The 23,800-nt window shown below is 44.7% G+C and overlaps 1 protein-coding gene across 1 annotated transcript in view; it reads left to right on the top strand.

The window, feature by feature from the left end:
- Positions 1 to 23,800, top strand: part of LOC311119078 (membrane-associated progesterone receptor component 2-like) — a 33,236-nt gene that overhangs the window by 5,676 nt on the left and 3,760 nt on the right. The gene's annotated exons all lie outside the window — the stretch shown is intronic.

Below are 23,800 nucleotides of genomic sequence, written 5' to 3'. Positions count from 1 at the left end.
GGGAGATAATCAGTGGTCTTGTATGTCTTCCATTTCCTAATAATTGCTCCCACAGTTGATTTCTTCAAACCAAGCTGCTTACCTATTGCAGATTGTCTTCCCAGCCTGGTGCAGGTCTACAATGTTGTTTCTGGTGTCCTTTGACAGCTCTTTGGTCTTGGCCATAGTGGAGTTTGGAGTGTGACTGTTTGAGGTTGTGGACAGGTGTCTTTTATACTGATAACAAGTTCAAACAGGTGCCATTAATACAGGTAATGAGTGGAGGACAGAGGAGCCTCTTAAAGAAGAAGTTACAGGTCTGTGAGAGCCAGAAATCTTGCTTGTTTGTAGGTGACCAAATACTTATTTTCCACCATAATTTGCAAATAAATTCATATAAAATCCTACAATGTGATTTTCTGGATTTTTCTCTCTCAATTTGTCTGTCATAGTTGACGTGTACCTATGATGAAAATTACAGGCCTCTCTCATCTTTTTAAGTGGGAGAACTTGCACAATTGGTGGCTGACTAAATACTTTTTTCCCCCCCACTGTATATGGCAGAGGTTTATCTCGCATTAGTTGAATTTTAACTTTTTGATTTGATTTTAAATCCGATTTTTATGATTAACCACGTGACAATGATTATATCGAGTATACTTTAAATGCCCGATGTCATACTCGTTTAGGCTTTGAGAACAGCTGATAATCAGATATGGGGAGGAGCTACCAAAATAAAAGCGGGAAACAACACAATCGCGCGTGACGTATTCTCAGTATGCCAAAATAAATGGTTTATAGTATATCAACATTTCAAAAATCTATTATGGTTTAAATGCCAGGATGTTGTACTCATCTCAGCTCTTTATCTAGTAGAATTAGATGCACACTTTTCCAAAATGCATTGGGATAGGTTAGGGTTATAGTTCTCTTCAGGTAGCCAACAACAAACTAGGCTACTTAATTGGGAAGATACCCGAAGCTTCTGCGGTGGTGTTCAAACGTAGGGTTAGGGTTAGGGTTAGTAGTAAAGGGTTAGGGTTAGTAGTAAAGGGTTAGTAGTAAAGGGTTAGGGTTAGTAGTAAAGGGTTAGGGTTAGTAGTAAAGGGTTAGTAGTAAAGGGTTAGGGTTAGTAGTAAAGGGTTAGTAGTAAAGGGTTAGGGTTAGTAGTAAAGGGTTAGGGTTAGTAGTAAAGGGTTAGGGTTAGTAGTAAAGGGTTAGGGTTAGTAGTAAAGGGTTAGTAGTAAAGGGTTAGTAGTAAAGGGTTAGGGTTAGTAGTAAAGGGTTAGTAGTAAAGGGTTAGTAGTAAAGGGTTAGTAGTAAAGGGTTAGGGTTAGTAGTAAAGGGTTAGGGTTAGTAGTAAAGGGTTAGTAGTAAAGGGTTAGGGTTAGTAGTAAAGGGTTAGGGTTAGTAGTAAAGGGTTAGGGTTAGTAGTAAAGGGTTAGTAGTAAAGGGTTAGGGTTAGTAGTAAAGGGTTAGGGTTAGTAGTAAAGGGTTAGGGTTAGTAGTAAAGGGTTAGTAGTAAAGGGTTAGTAGTAAAGGGTTAGGGTTAGTAGTAAAGGGTTAGTAGTAAAGGGTTAGGGTTAGTAGTAAAGGGTTAGGGTTAGTAGTAAAGGGTTAGTAGTAAAGGGTTAGGGTTAGTAGTAAAGGGTTAGGGTTAGTAGTAAAGGGTTAGTAGTAAAGGGTTAGGGTTAGTAGTAAAGGGTTAGTAGTAAAGGGTTAGGGTTAGTAGTAAAGGGTTAGGGTTAGTAGTAAAGGGTTAGGGTTAGTAGTAAAGGGTTAGGGTTAGTAGTAAAGGGTTAGTAGTAAAGGGTTAGTAGTAAAGGGTTAGGGTTAGTAGTAAAGGGTTAGTAGTAAAGGGTTAGGGTTAGTAGTAAAGGGTTAGTAGTAAAGGGTTAGGGTTAGTAGTAAAGGGTTAGTAGTAAAGGGTTAGTAGTAAAGGGTTAGTAGTAAAGGGTTAGGGTTAGTAGTAAAGGGTTAGGGTTAGTAGTAAAGGGTTAGTAGTAAAGGGTTAGTAGTAAAGGGTTAGGGTTAGTAGTAAAGGGTTAGTAGTAAAGGGTTAGGGTTAGTAGTAAAGGGTTAGGGTTAGTAGTAAAGGGTTAGTAGTAAAGGGTTAGGGTTAGTAGTAAAGGGTTAGGGTTAGTAGTAAAGGGTTAGTAGTAAAGGGTTAGGGTTAGTAGTAAAGGGTTAGGGTTAGTAGTAAAGGGTTAGTAGTAAAGGGTTAGTAGTAAAGGGTTAGTAGTAAAGGGTTAGGGTTAGTACTAAAGGGTTAGGGTTAGTAGTAAAGGGTTAGGGTTAGTAGTAAAGGGTTAGTAGTAAAGGGTTAGGGTTAGTAGTAAAGGGTTAGGGTTAGTAGTAAAGTAGTTTTTGTTCTCCTTAAAATGAGTATTGCATATTAGGCTACATCTTTGAAAACCATCTTTTGATTTCTGAATTTGTCGACACTGGGGACGTTATGGTTTAATTTTCATAGGCTATGCTAACTATCAAATTATTACATTTATGGATCAAGCCTTAGCAGTCATTCTGACCTCGTTCCCAATGATCAGTGCTTTAGTTTGTTGCTGTCCAGCGGTTCTGAATATGGGTTCGGGTTAGGGTCCACGTTTTTCTGTGCAATAGCCTTTTCATTTGAAATGTTTTGGTGCGTGTACTAGTCTATTTGATTTAATTTGTATATGTTACAGCACTTTGGTTTCACTAATAAATATGTTGGAATGGAACCAAATGATCTGTTCGTGTTCAGTCCTTTTAAAATATGATATATGGGCTATGGAATACTGTAGGTCCAATGTGATAGTCTGCCTATAACCAGCCTGAGTAGGCCTATAACCATTAGGTCCAATGTGATAGTCTGCCTATAACCAGCCTGAGTAGTCCTATAACCATTAGGTCCAATGTGATAGTCTGCCTATAACCAGCCTGAGTAGTCCTATAACCATTAGGTCCAATGTGATAGTCTGCCTATAACCAGCCTGAGTAGTTCTATAACCATTAGGTCCAATGTGATAGTCTGCCTATAACCAGCCTGAGTAGGCCTATAACCATTAGGTCCAATGTGATAGTCTGCCTATAACCAGCCTGAGTAGTTCTATAACCATTAGGTCCAATGTGATAGTCTGCCTATAACCAGCCTGAGTAGTCCTATAACCATTAGGTCCAATGTGATAGTCTGCCTATAACCAGCCTGAGTAGTCCTATAACCATTAGGTCCAATGTGATAGTCTGCCTATAACCAGCCTGAGTAGTTATATAACCATTAGGTCCAATGTGATAGTCTGCCTATAACCAGCCTGAGTAGTCCTATAACCATTAGGTCCAATGTGATAGTCTGCCTATAACCAGCCTGAGTAGGCCTATAACCATTAGGTCCAATGTGATAGTCTGCCTATAACCAGCCTGAGTAGTCCTATAACCATTAGGTCCAATGTGATAGTCTGCCTATAACCAGCCTGAGTAGTCCTATAACCATTAGGTCCAATGTGATAGTCTGCCTATAACCAGCCTGAGTAGTCCTATAACCATTAGGTCCAATGTGATAGTAGGCCTATAACCAGCCTGAGTAGTCCTATAACCATTAGGTCCAATGTGATAGTCTGCCTATAACCAGCCTGAGTAGTTCTATAACCCATTAGGTCCAATGTGATAGTCTGCCTATAACCAGCCTGAGTAGTCCTATAACCATTAGGTCCAATGTGATAGTCTGCCTATAACCAGCCTGAGTAGTCCTATAACCATTAGGTCCAATGTGATAGTCTGCCTATAACCAGCCTGAGTAGTCCTATAACCAGCCTGAGTAGTCCTATAACCATTAGGTCCAATGTGATAGTCTGCCTATAACCAGCCTGAGTAGGCCTATAACCATTAGGTCCAATGTGATAGTCTGCCTATAACCAGCCTGAGTAGTCCTATAACCATTAGGTCCAATGTGATAGTCTGCCTATAACCAGCCTGAGTAGTTCTATAACCATTAGGTCCAATGTGATAGTCTGCCTATAACCAGCCTGAGTAGGCCTATAACCATTAGGTCCAATGTGATAGTCTGCCTATAACCAGCCTGAGTAGTTCTATAACCATTAGGTCCAATGTGATAGTCTGCCTATAACCAGCCTGAGTAGGCCTATAACCATTAGGTCCAATGTGATAGTAAGCCTATAACTCCATTCCAATTCTATTCAGAGTTTAGAGAAATTAATCAATTTGGAAATTGGCTATTATCAGGCTAGTTAATGGGATGCATGTCTGTTGAATTTGAAAAAATCCACCAGCACTCAGCCAATCAGGAGCCGTTACTGCGTTGTGGCCATGTCAGACTGCATACCTTTTACTAAACGGTACGTACTAAATAGTATGCAGTTTAAGTATACAGTCTCTCTGTCTGTCATGACAGTATCATTTGTTGGCATTGGGAAATTATACAAAATGAACACCTCATTAAAAGACTTAGAACTTTTTGTTTTACGTTGTTTCAATTTGAAGACATCTATGAGTAGTGATGGCCCCTAGTAAAGTAGACAGTCAACATGGGTTATAATCTATAGTAAGACACTATGAGTGGTGATGGATCTCTAGTAAAGTAGACAGTCAACATGGGTTATAATCTATAGTAGGACACTGAGTGGTGATGGCCCCTAGTAAAGTAGACAGTCAACATGGGTTATAATCTATAGTAAGACACTATCTATGAGTGGTGATGGCCCCTAGTAAAGTAGTCAGTCAACATGGGTTATAATCTATAGTAAGACACTATCTATGAGTGGTGATGGCCCCTAGTAAAGTAGACAGTCAACATGGTTATAATCTATAGTAAGACACTATCTATGAGTGGTGATGGCCCCTAGTAAAGTAGACAGTCAACATGGGTTATAATCTATAGTAAGACACTATCTATGAGTGGTGATGGCCCCTAGTAAAGTAGTCAGTCAACATGGTTATAATCTATAGTAAGACACTATGAGTGGTGATGGATCTCTAGTAAAGTAGACAGTCAACATGGGTTATAATCTATAGTAAAACACTGAGTGGTGATGGCCCCTAGTAAAGTAGACAGTCAACATGGGTTAAAATCTATAGTACATTTACATTTACGTCATTTAGCAGACGCTCTTATCCAGAGCGACTTACAAATTGGTGCATTCACCCTATAGCCAGTGGGATAACCACTTTACAATATATATTATTATTTTTTGGGGGGGGGGGGGGCTGGGGGGGTAGAAGGATTACTTTATCCTATCCCAGGTATTCCTTAAAGAGGTGGGGTTTCAAATGTCTCCGGAAGGTGGTGAGTGACTCCGCTGTCCTGGCGTCGTGAGGGAGCTTGTTCCACCATTGGGGTGCCAGAGCAGCGAACAGTTTTGACTGGGCTGAGCGGGAACTATGCTTCCGCAGAGGAAGGGGAGCCAGCAGGCCAGAGGTGGATGAACGCAATGCCCTCGTTTGGGTGTAGGGACTGATCAGAGCCTGAAGGTACAGAGGTGCCGATCCCCTCACAGCTCCATAGGCAAGCACCATGGTCTTGTAACAGATGCGAGCTTCAACTGGAAGCCAGTGGAGTGTGCGGAGGAGCGGGGTGACGTGAGAGAACTTGGGAAGGTTGAACACCAGACGGGCTGCGGCATTCTGGATGAGTTGTAGGGGTTTAATGGCACAGGCAGGGAGCCCAGCCAACAGCGAGTTGCAGTAATCCAGACGGGAGATGACAAGTGCCTGGATTAGGACCTGTGCCGCTTCCTGTGTAAGGCAGGGTCGTACTCTCCGAATGTTGTAGAGCATGAACCTGCAGGATCGGGTCACCGCCTTGATGTTAGCGGAGAACGACAGGGTGTTGTCCAGGGTCACGCCAAGGCTCTTCGCACTCTGGGAGGAGGACACAACGGAGTTGTCAACCGTGATGGCGAGATCATGGAACGGGCAGTCCTTCCCCGGGAGGAAGAGCAGCTCCGTCTTGCCAGGGTTCAGCTTGAGGTGGTGATCCGTCATCCATACTGATATGTCTGCCAGACATGCAGAGATGCGATTCGCCACCTGGTTATCAGAAGGGGGAAAGGAGAAGATTAGTTGTGTATCGTCAGCGTAGCAATGATAGGAGAGGCATGTGAGGATATGACAGAGCCAAGTGACTTGGTGTATAGGGAGAATAGGAGAGGGCCTAGAACTGAGCCCTGGGGGACACCAGTGGTGAGAGCACGTGGTGCGGAGACAGCTTCTCGCCACGCCACTTGGTAGGAGCGACCGGTCAGGTAGGACGCAATCCAGGAGTGAGCCGCGCCGGAGATGCCCAGCTCGGAGAGGGTGGAGAGGAGGATCTGATGGTTCACAGTATCAAAGGCAGCAGACAGGTCTAGAAGGACAAGAGGAGAGAGAGTTAGCTTTAGCAGTGCGGAGAGCCTCCGTGACACAGAGAAGAGCAGTCTCAGTTGAATGACCAGTCCTGAAACCTGACTGGTTTAGATCAAGAAGGTCATTCTGAGAGAGATAGCAAGAGAGTTGGCTAAAGACGGCACGCTCAATAGTTTTGGAAAGAAAAGAAAGAAGGGATACTGGTCTGTAGTTGTTGACATCAGTGGGATCGAGTGTTGGTTTTTTGAGAAGGGGTGCAACTCTCGCTCTCTTGAAGACGGAAGGGACATAGCCAGCGGTCAAGGATGAGTTGATCAGCGAGGTGAGGTAGGGGAGAAGGTCACCGGAGATGGTCTGGAGAAGAGAGGAGGGGATGGGGTCAAGCGGGCAGGTTGTTGGGCGGCCTGCAGTCACAAGTCGCAGGATTTTATCTGGAGAGAGAGGGGAGAAAGAAGTCAAAGCATAGGGTAGGGCAGTGTGAGTAGGACCAGCAGTGTCATTAGACTTAACAAACGAGGATCGGATGTCGTCAACCTTCTTTTCAAAGTGGTTGACGAAGTCATCCACAGAGAGAGAGGAGGGGGGGGGGGGGGGATTCAGCAGGGAGGAGAACGTGGCAAAGAGCTTCCTAGTGTTAGAGGCAGATGCTTGGAATTTAGAGTGGTAGAAAGTGGCCTTAGCAGCAGAAACAGATGAAGAAAATGTAGAGAGGAGGGAGTGAAAAGATGCCAGGTCGGCAGGGAGTTTAGTTTTCTTCCATTTCCGCTCCGCTGCCCGGAGCTCTGTTCTGTGAGCTCGCAATGAGTCATCAAGCCACGGAGCTGGAGGGGAGGACCGAGCCGGCCGGGAGGATAGGGGACACAGAGAGTCAAAGGATGCAGAAAGGGAGGAGAGGAGGGTTGAGGAGGCAGAATCAGGAGATTGGAGGGAGAAGGATTGAGCAGAGGGAAGAGATGATAGGATGGAAGAGGAGAGAGTAGTGGGAGAGAGAGAGCGAAGGTTGCGGCGGCGCATTACCATCTGAGTAGGGGCAGAGTGAGTAGTGTTGGAGGAGAGCGAGAGAGAAAAGGAAACAAAGTAGTGGTCGGAGACATGGAGGGGAGTTGCAGTGAGATTAGTAGAAGAGCAGCATCTAGTAAAGATGAGGTCAAGCATATTGCCTGCCTTGTGAGTAGGGGGGGACGGTGAGAGGGTGAGGTCAAAAGAGGAGAGGAGTGGAAAGAAGGAGGCAGAGAGAAATGAGTCAAATGTAGACGTAGGGAGGTTGAAATCCCCCAAAACTGTGAGGGGTGAGCCATCCTCAGGAAAGGAACTTATCAAGGCGTCAAGCTCATTGATGAACTCTCCAAGGGAACCTGGAGGGCGATAGATGACAAGGATATTAAGCTTAAATGGGCTAGTGACTGTGACAGCATGGAATTCAAATGAGGAGATAGACAGATGGGTTAGGGGAAAAATTGAGAATGTCCACTTGGGAGAGATGAGGATTCCTGTGCCACCACCCCTCTGACCAGATGCTCTCGGGGTATGCGAGAACACATGGTCAGACGAGGAGAGAGCAGTAGGAGTAGCAGTGTTTTCAGTGGTAATCCATGTTTCCGTCAGCGCCAGGAAGTCGAGGGACTGGAGGTTAGCATAGGCTGGGATGAAGTCAGCTTTGTTGGCAGCAGAACGGCAGTTCCAGAGGCTGCCTGAGACCTGGAACTCCAGGTGTGGGGTGCGTGCAGGGACCACCAGGTTAGAGAGGCAGCAGCCACGCGGTGTGAGGCGTTTGTGTAGCCTGTGCGGAGAGGAGAGAACAGGGATAGGCAGAGGCATAGTTGACAGGCTGTAGCAAATGGCTACAATAATGCAGAGGAGATCGGAATGAAATTAACTAAACATCTGGGAAAGGAGAGAGTAGGGCCTCCCTCACCAAAACTTCCACCTCAGAAACTATAATTGTTTCACTGAACCACCCGAATAAAAACTCTCCCAACTTCCACTTTAGAAATTAGAATTGTTGTGAACTACAGCGGTTCAATGTTTCAAGGAATAGACTCAACTTACTTTATTCAGCTAGCTAAATATGACACCATAGCTAACTAGCATGCTAGCATCCAATAACACACAGTTTAGCACCAATACTTGGTTACAACAAACTACCAATAGTGTGTTAACACACTAAACAGATAATTCGTGTCCGTGTCTAGTTCCTTTCATAACGCAGCAAAAATTAAACGTTGGCTAGCTAGCACAAATATATTGTATTTAGCTGCTACAGTACAGTTAGCTGGTCGTGTTGGCTAGCTAGCAATGGCTACTGTGTTGACTTTGTTTGAAAAACGGCTAGCTAGCTAGCTTCGTGCTACACCCGGGACCGCCGAATACAATGCTAACATACAATAACTACCCACAACAGCCCACGATGCCTAACTATGACGCCATAGCTAACTAGCATGCTAGCATCCAATAACACACAGTTTAGCACCAATACTTGGTTACAACAAACTACCAATAGTGTGTTAACACACTAAACAGATAATTCGTGTCCGTGTCTAGTAACAATCATAACGCAGCAATAATTAAACGTTGGCTAGCTAGCACAAATATATTGTATTTAGCTGCTACAGTACAATTAGCTGGTCGTGTTGGCTAGCTAGCAATGGCTACTGTGTTGACTTTGTTTGAAAAACGGCTAGCTAGCTAGCTAGCTTCGTGCTACACCCGGCACAGCCGAATACATTTACATTTTACATTTTAGTCATTTAGCAGACGCTCTTATCCAGAGCGACTTACAGGAGCAATTAGGGTTAAGTGCCTTGCTCAAGGGCACATCGACAGATTTTTCACCTAGTCGGCTCGGGGATTAGAACCAGCGACCTTTCGGTTACTGGCACAACGCTCTTACCCACTAAGCTACCTGCCGCCCAATACAATGCTAACCTACAATAACTACCCACAACAGCCCGCGATGCCTACCTACAATACCTAACTACAATCTAAATACATAATTAAGCCTTACTCGACAAAGCCCAAGCTATGTATAAAGCCAAACTTACCCGACGCCAGCTGACATTTGCCTTCTGCAATCAGTAGGTGTAATTAAGTACAGTAGCTACTAACTACCTAACGTTGATGCCTCAGATAATGAGGTTAGAAAAAACGGCTGAATGGTAGGTAGCTAGCTGGCTTAATTACAGGTACTCTTAAGCGTGAAATAACATTGGAAACAACTATCCACCGTTGCTAAACGTTACCAGTAGCTACCCGCTAGCTAGCTAGCCTCGTGCTTCGCCGGGCTCCGCCGTATACAATACTTACCTACAATAATTACCTACAGAAACCTACAATAACTACCTAAATAACTACCTAACTAAACTACCTACAATACCTAACTACAACTACCTACCTACAATCTAAATACATGGTTTAAGCTTTACTCAACACCATATAAGAAGCCAAGCTTACCTCAAGCTTACCTCCTGCTAGAGAAAACACAACCTCTCCCGACACTATCTATGAGTGGTGATGGCCCCTAGTAAAGTAGACAGTCAACATGGGTTATAATCTATAGTAAGACACTATCTATGAGTGGTGATGGCCCCTAGTAAAGTAGACGGTCAACATGGGTTAAAATCTATAGTAAGACACTATCTATGAGTGGTGATGGCCCCTAGTAAAGTAGACAGTCAACATGGGTTATAATCTATAGTAAGACACTATCTATGAGTGGTGATGGCCCCTAGTAAAGTAGACAGTCAACATGGGTTATAATCTATAGTAAGACACTGAGTGGTGATGGCCCCTAGTAAAGTAGACAGTCAACATGGGTTATAATCTATAGTAAGACACTATGAGTGGTGATGGCCCCTAGTAAAGTAGACAGTCAACATGGTTATAATTTATAGTAAGACACTATGAGTGGTGATGGCCCCTAGTAAAGTAGACAGTCAACATGGGTTCTAATCTATAGTAAGACACTATGAGTGGTGATGGCCCCTAGTAAAGTAGACAGTCAACATGGGTTATAATCTATAGTAAGACACTATGAGTGGTGATGGCCCCTAGTAAAGTAGACAGTCAACATGGGTTATAATCTATAGTAAGACACTGAGTGGTGATGGCCCCTAGTAAAGTAGACAGTCAACATGGGTTATAATCTATAGTAAGACACTATCTATGAGTGGTGATGGCCCCTAGTAAAGTAGACAGTCAACATGGGTTATAATCTATAGTAAGACACTATGAGTGGTGATGGATCTCTAGTAAAGTAGACAGTCAACATGGGTTATAATCTATAGTAAGACACTATCTATGAGTGGTGATGGCCCCTAGTAAAGTAGACAGTCAACATGGGTTCTAATCTATAGTAAGACACTATGAGTGGTGATGGCCCCTAGTAAAGTAGACAGTCAACATGGGTTATAATCTATAGTAAGACACTATCTATGAGTGGTGATGGCCCCTAGTAAAGTAGACAGTCAACATGGGTTATAATCTATAGTAAGACACTATCTATGAGTGGTGATGGCCCCTAGTAAAGTAGACAGTCAACATGGGTTCTAATCTATAGTAAGACACTGAGTGGTGATGGCCCCTAGTAACGTAGACAGTCAACATGGGTTATAATCTATAGTAAAACACTGAGTGGTGATGGCCCCTAGTAAAGTAGACAGTCAACATGGGTTATAGTCTATAGTTAGACACTATCTATGAGTGGTGATGGCCCCAAGTAAAGTAGACGGTCAACATGGGTTATAATCTATAGTAAGACACTATGAGTGGTGATGGATCTCTAGTAAAGTAGACAGTCAACATTGGTTATAATCTATAGTAAGACACTATCTATGAGTTGTGATGGCCCCTAGTAAAGTAGACAGTCAACATGGGTTATAATCTATAGTAAGACACTATCTATGAGTGGTGATGGCCCCTAGTAAAGTAGACAGTCAACATGGGTTATAATCTATAGTAAGACACTATCTATGAGTGGTGATGGCCCCTAGTAAAGTAGACAGTCAACATGGGTTATAATCTATAGTAAGACACTATCTATGAGTGGTGATGGCCCCTAGTAAAGTAGACAGTCAACATGGGTTCTAATCTATAGTAAGACACTGAGTGGTGATGGCCCCTAGTAACGTAGACAGTCAACATGGGTTATAATCTATAGTAAGACACTATCTATGAGTGGTGATGGCCCCTAGTAAAGTAGACAGTCAACATGGGTTAAAATCTATAGTAAGACACTATCTATGAGTGGTGATGGCCCCTAGTAAAGTAGACAGTCAACATGGTTATAATCTATAGTAAGACACTATGAGTGGTGATGGCCCCTAGTAAAGTAGACAGTCAACATGGGTTATAATCTATAGTAAGACACTATCTATGAGTGGTGATGGCCCCTAGTAAAGTAGACAGTCAACATGGGTTCTAATCTATAGTAAGACACTGAGTGGTGATGGCCCCTAGTAACGTAGACAGTCAACATGGGTTATAATCTATAGTAAAACACTGAGTGGTGATGGCCCCTAGTAAAGTAGACAGTCAACATGGGTTATAGTCTATAGTTAGACACTATCTATGAGTGGTGATGGCCCCAAGTAAAGTAGACGGTCAACATGGGTTATAATCTATAGTAAGACACTATGAGTGGTGATGGATCTCTAGTAAAGTAGACAGTCAACATGGGTTATAATCTATAGTAAGACACTATCTATGAGTTGTGATGGCCCCTAGTAAAGTAGACAGTCAACATGGGTTATAATCTATAGTAAGACACTATCTATGAGTGGTGATGGCCCCTAGTAAAGTAGACAGTCAACATGGGTTATAATCTATAGTAAGACACTATCTATGAGTGGTGATGGCCCCTAGTAAAGTAGACAGTCAACATGGGTTATAATCTATAGTAAGACACTATCTATGAGTGGTGATGGCCCCTAGTAAAGTAGACAGTCAACATGGGTTCTAATCTATAGTAAGACACTGAGTGGTGATGGCCCCTAGTAACGTAGACAGTCAACATGGGTTATAATCTATAGTAAGACACTATCTATGAGTGGTGATGGCCCCTAGTAAAGTAGACAGTCAACATGGGTTAAAATCTATAGTAAGACACTATCTATGAGTGGTGATGGCCCCTAGTAAAGTAGACAGTCAACATGGTTATAATCTATAGTAAGACACTATGAGTGGTGATGGCCCCTAGTAAAGTAGACAGTCAACATGGGTTATAATCTATAGTAAGACACTATCTATGAGTGGTGATGGCCCCTAGTAAAGTAGTCAGTCAACATGGGTTATAATCTATAGTAAGACACTATGAGTGGTGATGGCCCCTAGTAAAGTAGACAGTCAACATGGGTTATAATCTATAGTAAGACACTATGAGTGGTGATGGCCCCTAGTAAAGTAGACAGTCAACATGGGTTATAATCTATAGTAAGACACTATCTATGAGTGGTGATGGCCCCTAGTAAAGTAGACAGTCAACATGGGTTAAAATCTATAGTAAGACACTATCTATGAGTGGTGATGGCCCCTAGTAAAGTAGACAGTCAACATGGTTATAATCTATAGTAAGACACTATGAGTGGTGATGGCCCCTAGTAAAGTAGACAGTCAACATGGGTTATAATCTATAGTAAGACACTATCTATGAGTGGTGATGGCCCCTAGTAAAGTAGACAGTCAACATGGGTTCTAATCTATAGTAAGACACTATGAGTGGTGATGGCCCCTAGTAAAGTAGACAGTCAACATGGGTTATAATCTATAGTAAGACACTATCTATGAGTGGTGATGGCCCCTAGTAAAGTAGACAGTCAACATGGGTTCTAATCTATAGTAAGACACTGAGTGGTGATGGCCCCTAGTAACGTAGACAGTCAACATGGGTTATAATCTATAGTAAGACACTATGAGTGGTGATGGCCCCTAGTAAAGTAGACAGTCAACATGGGTTATAGTCTATAGTTAGACACTATCTATGAGTGGTGATGGCCCCAAGTAAAGTAGACGGTCAACATGGGTTATAATCTATAGTAAGACACTATGAGTGGTGATGGATCTCTAGTAAAGTAGACAGTCAACATGGGTTATAATCTATAGTAAGACACTATCTATGAGTTGTGATGGCCCCTAGTAAAGTAGACAGTCAACATGGGTTATAATCTATAGTAAGACACTATCTATGAGTGGTGATGGCCCCTAGTAAAGTAGACAGTCAACATGGGTTATAATCTATAGTAAGACACTATCTATGAGTGGTGATGGCCCCTAGTAAAGTAGACAGTCAACATGGGTTATAATCTATAGTAAGACACTGAGTGGTGATGGCCCCTAGTAAAGTAGACAGTCAACATGGGTTATAATCTATAGTAAGACACTATCTATGAGTGGTGATGGCCCCTAGTAAAGTAGACAGTCAACATGGGTTATAATCTATAGTAAAACACTATGAGTGGTGATGGCCCCTAGTAAAGTAGACAGTCAACATGGGTTATAATCTATAGTAAAACACTATGAGTGGTGATGGCCCCTAGTAAAGTAGACAGTCAACATGGGTTATAATCTATAGTAAGACACTATCTATGAGTGGTGATGGCCCCTAGTAAAGTAGACAGTCAACATGGGTTATAATCTATAGTAAGACACTATCTATGAGTGGTGATGGCCCCTAGTAAAGTAGACAGTCAACATGGGTTATAATCTATAGTAAAACACTGAGTGGTGATGGCCCCTAGTAAAGTAGACAGTCAACATGGTTATAATCTATAGTAAGGCACTGAGTGGTGATGGCCCCTAGTAAAGTAGACAGTCAACATGGTTATAATCTATAGTAAGACACTATCTATGAGTGGTGATGGCCCCTAGTAAAGTAGACAGTCAACATGGGTTATAATCTATAGTAAGACACTATCTATGAGTGGTGATGGCCCCTAGTAAAGTAGACAGTCAACATGGGTTATAATCTATAGTAAGACACTATCTATGAGTGGTGATGGCCCCTAGTAAAGTAGACAGTCAACATGGGTTATAATCTATAGTAAGACACTATCTATGAGTAGTGATGGCCCCTAGTAAAGTAGACAGTCAACATGGGTTATAATCTATAGTAAGACACTATGAGTGGTGATGGCCCCTAGTAAAGTAGACAGTCAACATGGGTTATAATCTATAGTAAGACACTATCTATGAGTGGTGATGGCCCCTAGTAAAGTAGACAGTCAACATGGGTTATAATCTATAGTAAGACACTATCTATGAGTGGTGATGGTCCCTAGTAAAGTAGACAGTCAACATGGGTTATAATCTATAGTAAGACACTATCTATGAGTGGTGATGGCCCCTAGTAAAGTAGACAGTCAACATGGGTTATAATCTATAGTAAGACACTATCTATGAGTGGTGATGGCCCCTAGTAAAGTAGACAGTCAACATGGGTTATAATCTATAGTAAGACACTATCTATGAGTGGTGATGGCCCCTAGTAAAGTAGACAGTCAACATGGGTTATAATCTATAGTAAGACACTATCTATGAGTGGTGATGGCCCCTAGTAAAGTAGACAGTCAACATGGGTTATAATCTATAGTAAGACACTATGAGTGGTGATGGCCCCTAGTAAAGTAGACAGTCAACATGGGTTATAATCTATAGTAAGACACTATCTATGAGTGTTGATGGCCCCTAGTAAAGTAGACAGTCAACATGGGTTATAATCTATAGTAAGACACTATCTATGAGTGGTGATGGTCCCTAGTAAAGTAGACAGTCAACATGGGTTATAATCTATAGTAAGACACTATCTATGAGTGGTGATGGCCCCTAGTAAAGTAGACAGTCAACATGGGTTATAATCTATAGTAAGACACTATCTGTGAGTGGTGATGGCCCCTAGTAAAGTAGACAGTCAACATGGGTTATAATCTATAGTAAGACACTATCTATGAGTGGTGATGGCCCCTAGTAAAGTAGACAGTCAACATGGGTTATAATCTATAGTAAGACACTATCTATGAGTGGTGATGGTCCCTAGTAAAGTAGACAGTCAACATGGGTTATAATCTATAGTAAGACACTATCTATGAGTGGTGATGGCCCCTAGTAAAGTAGACAGTCAACATGGGTTATAATCTATAGTAAGACACTATCTATGAGTGGTGATGGCCCCTAGTAAAGTAGACAGTCAACATGGGTTATAATCTATAGTAAGACACTATCTATGAGTGGTGATGGCCCCTAGTAAAGTAGACAGTCAACATGGGTTATAATCTATAGTAAGACACTATCTATGAGTGGTGATGGCCCCTAGTAAAGTAGACAGTCAACATGGGTTATAATCTATAGTAAGACACTATCTATGAGTGGTGATGGCCCCTAGTAAAGTAGACAGTCAACATGGGTTATAATCTATAGTAAGACACTGAGTGGTGATGGCCCCTAGTAAAGTAGACAGTCAACATGGGTTATAATCTATAGTAAGACACTATGAGTGGTGATGGCCCCTAGTAAAGTAGACAGTCAACATGGGTTATAATCTATAGTAAGACACTATGAGTGGTGATGGATCTCTAGTAAAGTAGACAGTCAACATGGGTTATAATCTATAGTAAGACACTATCTATGAGTGGTGATGGCCCCTAGTAAAGTAGACAGTCAACATGGGTTATAATCTATAGTAAGACACTGAGTGGTGATGGCCCCTAGTAAAGTAGACAGTCAACATGGGTTATAATCTATAGTAAGACACTATCTATGAGTGGTGATGGTCCCTAGTAAAGTAGACAGTCAACATGGGTTATAATCTATAGTAAGACACTATCTATGAGTGGTGATGGTCCCTAGTAAAGTAGACAGTCAACATGGGTTATAATCTATAGTAAGACACTATCTATGAGTGGTGATGGCCCCTAGTAAAGTAGACAGTCAACATGGGTTATAATCTATAGTAAGACACTATCTATGAGTGTTGATGGCCCCTAGTAAAGTAGACAGTCAACATGGGTTATAATCTATAGTAAGACACTATCTATGAGTGGTGATGGTCCCTAGTAAAGTAGACAGTCAACATGGGTTATAATCTATAGTAAGACACTATCTATGAGTGGTGATGGTCCCTAGTAAAGTAGACAGTCAACATGGGTTATAATCTATAGTAAGACACTATCTATGAGTGGTGATGGTCCCTAGTAAAGTAGACAGTCAACATGGGTTATAATCTATAGTAAGTGATGCCTTCTCAACTTGGCTCCTTATGTTTAACTCTCTTGTCACTCAAAGAATGTTGCATGATACCACTTTTGAACATCATGTGCTCATACAGTGAGGGAAAAAAGTATTTGATCCCCTGCTGATTTTGTACGTTTGCCCACTGACAAAGTCTATACTTTTAATGGTAGGTTTATTTGAAGAGTGAGAGACATAATAACAACAAAACAATCCAGAAAAACGCATGTCAAAAATGTTATAAATTGATTTGCATTTTAATGAGGGAAATAAGTATTTGACCCCTCTGCAAAACATTACTTACTACTTGGTGGCAAAACCCTTGTTGGCAATCACAGAGGTCAGACGTTTCTTGTAGTTGGCCACCAGGTTTGCACACATCTCAGGAGGGATTTTGTCCCACTCCTCTGTTCAGATCTTCTCCAAGTCATTAAGGTTTTGAGGCTGACGTTTGGCAACTCGAACCTTCAGCTCCCTCCACAGATTTTCTATGGGATTAAGGTCTGGAGACTGGCTAGGCCACTCCAGGACCTTAATGTGCTTTTTCTTGAGCCACTCCTTTGTTGCCTTGGCCGTGTGTTTTGGATCATTGTCATGCTGGAATACCCATCAACAACCCATTTTCAATGCCCTGGCTGAGGGAAGGAGGTTCTCACCCAAAATGTTATGGTACATGGCCCCGTTCATCGTCCCTTTGATGCGGTGAAGTTGTCCTGTCCCCTTAGCAGAAAAACAACCCAAAAGAATAATGTTTCCACCTCCATGTTTGACAGTGGGGATGGTGTTCTTGGGGTCATAGGCAGCATTCCTCCTCCTCCAAACACGGCGAGTTGAGTTGATGCCAAAGAGCTCGATTTTGGTCTCATCTGACCACAACACTTTCACCCAGTTCTCCTCTGAATCATTCAGATGTTCATTGGCTAACTTCAGACGGCCCTGTATATGTGCTTTCTTGAGCAGGGGGACCTTGCGGGCGCTGCAGGATTTCAGTCCTTCACGGCGTAGTGTGTTACCAATTGTTTTCTTGGTGACTATGGTCCCAGCTGCATTGAGATCATTGACAAGATCCTCCCGTGTAGTTCTGGGCTGATTCCTCACCGTTCTCATGATCATTGCAACTCCACAAGGTGAGATCTTGCATGGAGCCCCAGGCCGAGGGAGATTGACAGTTCTTTTGTGTTTCTTCCATTTGCGAATAATCGCACCAACTGTTGTCACCTTCTCACCAAGCTGCTTGGCGATGGTCTTGTAGCCCATTCCAGCCTTGTGTAGGTCTACAATCTTGTCCCTGACATCATTGGAGAGCTCTTTGGTCTTGGCCATGGTGGAGAGTTTGGAATCTGATTGATTGCTTCTGTGGACAGGTGTCTTTTATACAGGTAACAAGCTGAGATTAGGAGCACTCCCTTTAAGAGTGTGCTCCTAATCTCAGCTCGTTACCTGTATAAAAGACACCTGGGAGCCAGAAATCTCTCTGATTGAGAGGGGGTCAAATACTTATTTCCCTCATTAAAATGCAAATCTATTTATAACATTTTTGACATGCGTTTTTCTGGATTTTTTTGTTGTTATTCTGTCTCTCACTGTTCAAATAAACCTACCATTAAAATTATAGACTGATCATTTCTTTGTCAGTGGGCAAACGTACAAAATCAGCAGGGGATCAAATACTTTTTTCCCATCACTGTATATGGAACGCAGTTCTCCAACCTTGATGAAACTCTCCCGAAAGGGAGGTTTTCATTTTGAGACCTAACCCCTATGGAAAGATGTTATTAAAAAGTAGGCTTCTTAATTCCAATCCTCATTCAGAATAAATAATTGGTAACAATATAAAGATATTGAAGCACATTTGGTTACTATGCTAGTAGTTGTTGGGGTTTCCATAGTTGAATCCATTACTTCCTGTTGTGGCTCTTTCAGCCCTTGTGCTTCCTGTCCCCCAGTCATTTCTGATGCACTTCTACCACTTTATTAAGGATACTCAATGTATTATAGGCCTATCATGCAAACATTTAATGCACACAAACACTTCTTACTCATTACATTTGTACAAATACAAAACTTTCAATCAATCAATCATTCACTGGTGTGTCATCACTATAATTTCCATTCCGACATTACATGTATCCATCAGTGCCATTCTATATTGTTGAAGTACAGTCCTAGGTCATTGTTCATACCATACAGTGATGGGAAAAAAGTATTTGATCCCCTGCTGATTTTGTACGTTTGCCCACTGACAAAGAAATGATCAGTCTATAATTTTAATGGTAGGTTTATTTGAACAGTGAGAGACAGAATAACAACAAAAAAATACAGAAAAACGCATGTCAAAAATGTTATAAATTGATTTGCATTTTAATGAGGGAAATAAGTATTTGACCCCCTCTCAATCAGAGAGATTTCTGGCTCCCAGGTGTCTTTATACAGGTAACGAGCTGAGATTAGGAGCACACTCTTAAAGGGAGTGCTCCTAATCTCAGTTTGTTACCTGTATAAAAGACACCTGTCCACAGAAGCAATCAATCAATCAGATTCCAAACTCTCCACCATGGCCAAGACCAAAGAGCTCTCCAAGGATGTCAGGGACAAGATTGTAGACCTACACAAGGCTGGAATGGGCTACAAGACCATCGCCAAGCAGCTTGGTGAGAAGGTGACAACAGTTGGTGCGATTATTCACAAATGGAAGAAACACAAAATAAGTGTGAATCTCCCTCGGCCTGGGGCTCCATGCAAGATCTCACCTCGTGGAATTTTAATGATCATGAGAACGGTGAGGAATCAGCCCAGAACTACACGGGAGGATCTTGTCAATGATCTCAAGGCAGCTGGGACCATAGTCACCAAGAAAACAATTGGTAACACACTACGCCGTGAAGGACTGAAATCCTGCAGCGCCCGCAAGGTCCCCCTGCTCAAGAAAGCACATATACAGGGCCGTCTGAAGTTTGCCAATGAACATCTGAATGATTCAGAGGAGAACTGGGTGAAAGTGTTGTGGTCAGATGAGACCAAAATCGAGCTCTTTGGCATCAACTCAACTCGCTGTGTTTGGAGGAGGAGGAATGCTGCCTATGATCCCAAGAACACCATCCCCACCGCCAAACATGGAGGTGGAAACATTATGCTTTGGGGGTGTTTTTCTGCTAAGGGGACAGGACAACTTCACCGCATCAAAGGGACGATGGACGGGGCCATGTACCGTCAAATCTTGGGTGAGAACCTCCTTCCCTCAGCCAGGGCATTGAAAATGTGTGGTGGATGGGTATTCCAGCATGACAATGACCCAAAACACACGGCCAAGGCAACAAAGGAGTGGCTCAAGAAGAAGCACATTAAGGTCCTGCAGTGGCCTAGCCAGTCTCCAGACCTTAATCCCATAGAAAATCTGTGGAGGGAGCTGAAGGTTCGAGTTGCCAAACGTCAGGCTCGAAACGTTAATGACTTGGAGAAGATCTGCAAAGAGGAGTGGGACAGAATCCCTCCTGAGATGTATGCAAACCTGGTGGCCAACTACAAGAAACGTCTGACCTCTGTGATTGCCAACAAGGGTTTTGCCACCAAGTACTAAGTCATGTTTTGCAGAGGGGTCAAATACTTATTTCCCTCATTAAAATGCAAATCAATTCATAACATTTTTGACATGCGTTTTTCTGGATTATTTTGTTGTTATTCTGTCTCTCACTGTTCAAAGAAACCTACCATTACAATTATAGACTGATCATGTCTTTGTCAGTGGGCAAACGTACAAAATCAGCAGGGGATCAAATACTTTTTTCCCTCACTGTATGTAGGTCATAAGAACTTCATCCTCAACGATTCAGATGATTTTGGAGCTGTATAGGACTGGGAGCTGTATAGGACTGGGGCCAACACGTCTCTCCCGGTCTCCCCCAACACGTCTCTCCCGGTCTCCCCCAACACGTCTCTCCCGGTCTCTCCCAACACGTCTCTCCCGGTCTCCCCCAACACGTCTCTCCCGGTCTCCCCCAACACGTCTCTCCCGGTCTCCCCCAACACGTCTCTCCCGGTCTCCCCCAACACGTCTCTCCCGGTCTCCCCCAACACGTCTCTCCCGGTCTCCCCCAACACGTCTCTCCCGGTCTCTCCCAACACGTCTCTCCCGGTCTCCCCCAACACGTCTCTCCCAACACGTCTCTCCCGGTCTCCCCCAACACGTCTCCCCCAACACGTCTCTCCCGGTCTCTCCCAACACGTCTCCCCCAACACGTCTCTCCCGGTCTCTCCCAACACGTCTCCCCCAACACGTCTCTCCCGGTCTCTCCCAACACGTCTCCCCCAACACGTCTCTCCCGGTCTCTCCCAACACGTCTCCCCCAACACGTCTCCCCCAACACGTCTCTCCCGGTCTCCCCCAACACGTCTCTCCCGGTCTCTCCCAACACGTCTCTCCCGGTCTCCCCCAACACGTCTCTCCCGGTCTCCCCCAACACGTCTCTCCCGGTCTCCCCCAACACGTCTCTCCCGGTCTCCCCCAACACGTCTCCCCCGGTCTCCCCCAACACGTCTCTCCCGGTCTCCCCCAACACGTCTCCCCCAACACGTCTCTCCCAGCACATCTCCCCCAACACGTCTCTCCCGGTCTCCCCCAACACGTCTCCCCCAACACGTCTCTCCCGGTCTCCCCCAACCATGGAGCTGTATAGGACTGGGGCCAACACGTCTCTCCCGGTCTCCCCCAACACGTCTCCCCCAACACGTCTCTCCCGGTCTCCCCCAACACGTCTCTCCCGGTCTCCCCCAACCGTCTCTCCCAACACGTCTCTCCCAACACGTCTCCCCCAACACGTCTCCCCCGGTCTCCCCCAACACGTCTCTCCCGGTCTCCCCCAACACGTCTCTCCCGGTCTCCCCCAACCAGCTCTCCGGACTTCCGAAGACAAGGTCTCATGCACCCTCCCATATAGCGTTCTTGTCTTCCTCCACAACCACCGCTCTGAGACCCAGGGCTGTTGCCTCACGGATTTGGTTGTCCGTCCACCATAGCCTTTAGCGGGGACACGACTGTCAATTTGAGGCTTTTTCCTACCCTCTTGAAGATTAAAACTAGCTAGCTAACTGGTAAAGGAGTCTTTTCCCCAAAGCTCGTTGGCAAGACCGCCAATACATCCTCCCCTCGCACAAAGGCTTGAAATGCTTCAAGTTGCTCCTATTTGAATGAAATCCCAAAATTGGTCATTGCTATGTGGCAGAGTCGTCGCTATATCCTTTTCCTCTACAGTTTGCTAGTCTAGCTAACTTTAGCTTGGCTGGTTTACCTCTAGTGGGGGCGTAGCAAATTAACGAGGAAGCATGTGGGGTGTTCCGCATGCAAATAGCATGCATATGATAACTATTGAGGAAAACGCAGACCAGTGAGTCACAGCTGTGTAGTCACGTGTGTTGCTGTGTAGTCACGTGGGTCGCCATGTGTGGAGTCACTGTAGTCATGTGGGTCACGATGTGTGGAATCACGTGGGTCGCTGTGTGTATGGAGTAACAAGGGTTGCCATGTGTGCAGTCACGTGGGCCGCTGTTTAGTCTAGTCAAGTGTGTCGCCGTGTGTGGAGTCCCGTGGGTTGCTGTTTAGTCACGTGGGCAGCCGTGTGTAGTCACTGTAGTCACGCGGGTCGCTGTGTGTGGTGTCACGCGGGTCGCTGTGTGTGGTGTCACGCGGGTCGCTGTGTGTGGTGTCACATTGGGTGCCGTGTGTAGCTGTGTGTGTGTGTGTGTGTGTGTGTGTGTAGTCACGTGGGTTGCAGTGTGGAGTCACGTGGGTTGCTGTTTAGTCACGTGAGTTGCTGTGTGGAGTCACGTTGGTCGCCGTGTATGGAGTCACTGTAGTCGTGTGGGTCGCTGTGTAGTCACGTGGGCCGCCGCACACAGAGTGCCATGTGTGGAGTCACGTGGGTCGCTGTGTGTAGTCATGTGGGTCGCTGTGTGTAGTCACTAGTCACGTGGGTCGCCGTGTGTAGTCACTAGTCACGTGGGTCGCCGTGTGTAGTCACTAGTCACGTGGGTCACCATGTGTAGTCACTAGTCATGTGGGTCGCCGTGTGTGTAGTCACTAGTCACGTGGGTCGCCCTGTGTGTAGTCACTAGTCATGTGGGTCGCCCTGTGTGTAGTCACTAGTCACGTGGGTCGTCGTGTGTGTAGTCACTAGTCATGTGGGTCGCCGTGTGTGTAGTCACTAGTCACGTGGGTCGCCCTGTGTGTAGTCACTAGTCATGTGGGTCGCCGTGTGTGTAGTCACTAGTCACGTGGGTCGTCGCGTGTGTTGTGACTAGTCACGTGGGTCGCCGTGTGTAGTGACTAGTCACGTGGGTCGTCGTGTGTGTAGTCACTAGTCATGTGGGTCGCCGTGTGTGTAGTCACTAGTCACGTGGGTCGTCGCGTGTGTTGTGACTAGTCACGTGGGTCGCCCTGTGTGTAGTCACTAGTCACGTGGGTCGCCGTGTGTGTAGTCACTAGTCACGTGGGTCGTCGCGTGTGTTGTGACTAGTCACGTGGGTCGCCCTGTGTGTAGTCACTAGTCACGTGGGTCGCCGTGTAGTGACTAGTCACGTGGGTCGTCGTGTGTGTAGTCACTAGTCACGTGGGTCGCCGTGTGTGTAGTCACTAGTCACGTGGGTTGTGACTAGTCGCGTGGGTCGTCGCGTGTGTTGTGACTAGTCACGTGGGTCGCCCTGTGTGTAGTCACTAGTAACGTGGGTCGCCGTGTGTAGTCACTAGTCACGTGGGTCACCGTGTGTGTAGTCACTAGTCACGTGGGTCGCCGTGTGTAGTGACTAGTCACGTGGGTCGTTGTGTGTGTAGTCACTAGTCACGTGGGTTGTGACTAGTCACGTGGGTCGCCGTGTGTGTAGTCACTAGTCACGTGGGTCGCTGTGTGTAGTGACTAGTCACGTGGGTCGTCGCGTGTGTTGTGACTAGTCACGTGGGTCGCCCTGTGTGTAGTGACTAGTCACGTGGGTCGCCGTGTGTGTAGTCACTAGTCACGTGGGTCGCTGTGTGTGTAGTCACTAGTCACGTGGGTCGCAGTGTGTAGTGACTAGTCACGTGGGTCGTCGCGTGTGTAGTCACTAGTCACGTGGGTCGCCGTGTGTAGTGACTAGTCACGTGGGTCGTCGCGTGTGTTGTGACTAGTCACGTGGGTCGTCGCGTGTGTTGTAACTAGTCACGTGGGTCGTCGCGTGTGTTGTGACTAGTCACGTGGGTCGCCCTGTGTGTAGTCACGTGGGTCGCCACTAGTCACGTGGG

The sequence above is a fragment of the Coregonus lavaretus genome (genome assembly GCF_964263955.1).
Source record: "Coregonus lavaretus genome assembly, contig: HAP1_SCAFFOLD_655, whole genome shotgun sequence".
In the NCBI taxonomy this organism is placed as follows: domain Eukaryota; kingdom Metazoa; phylum Chordata; class Actinopteri; order Salmoniformes; family Salmonidae; genus Coregonus; species Coregonus lavaretus.
This window is presented reverse-complemented; position numbering and strand designations above follow the sequence as displayed.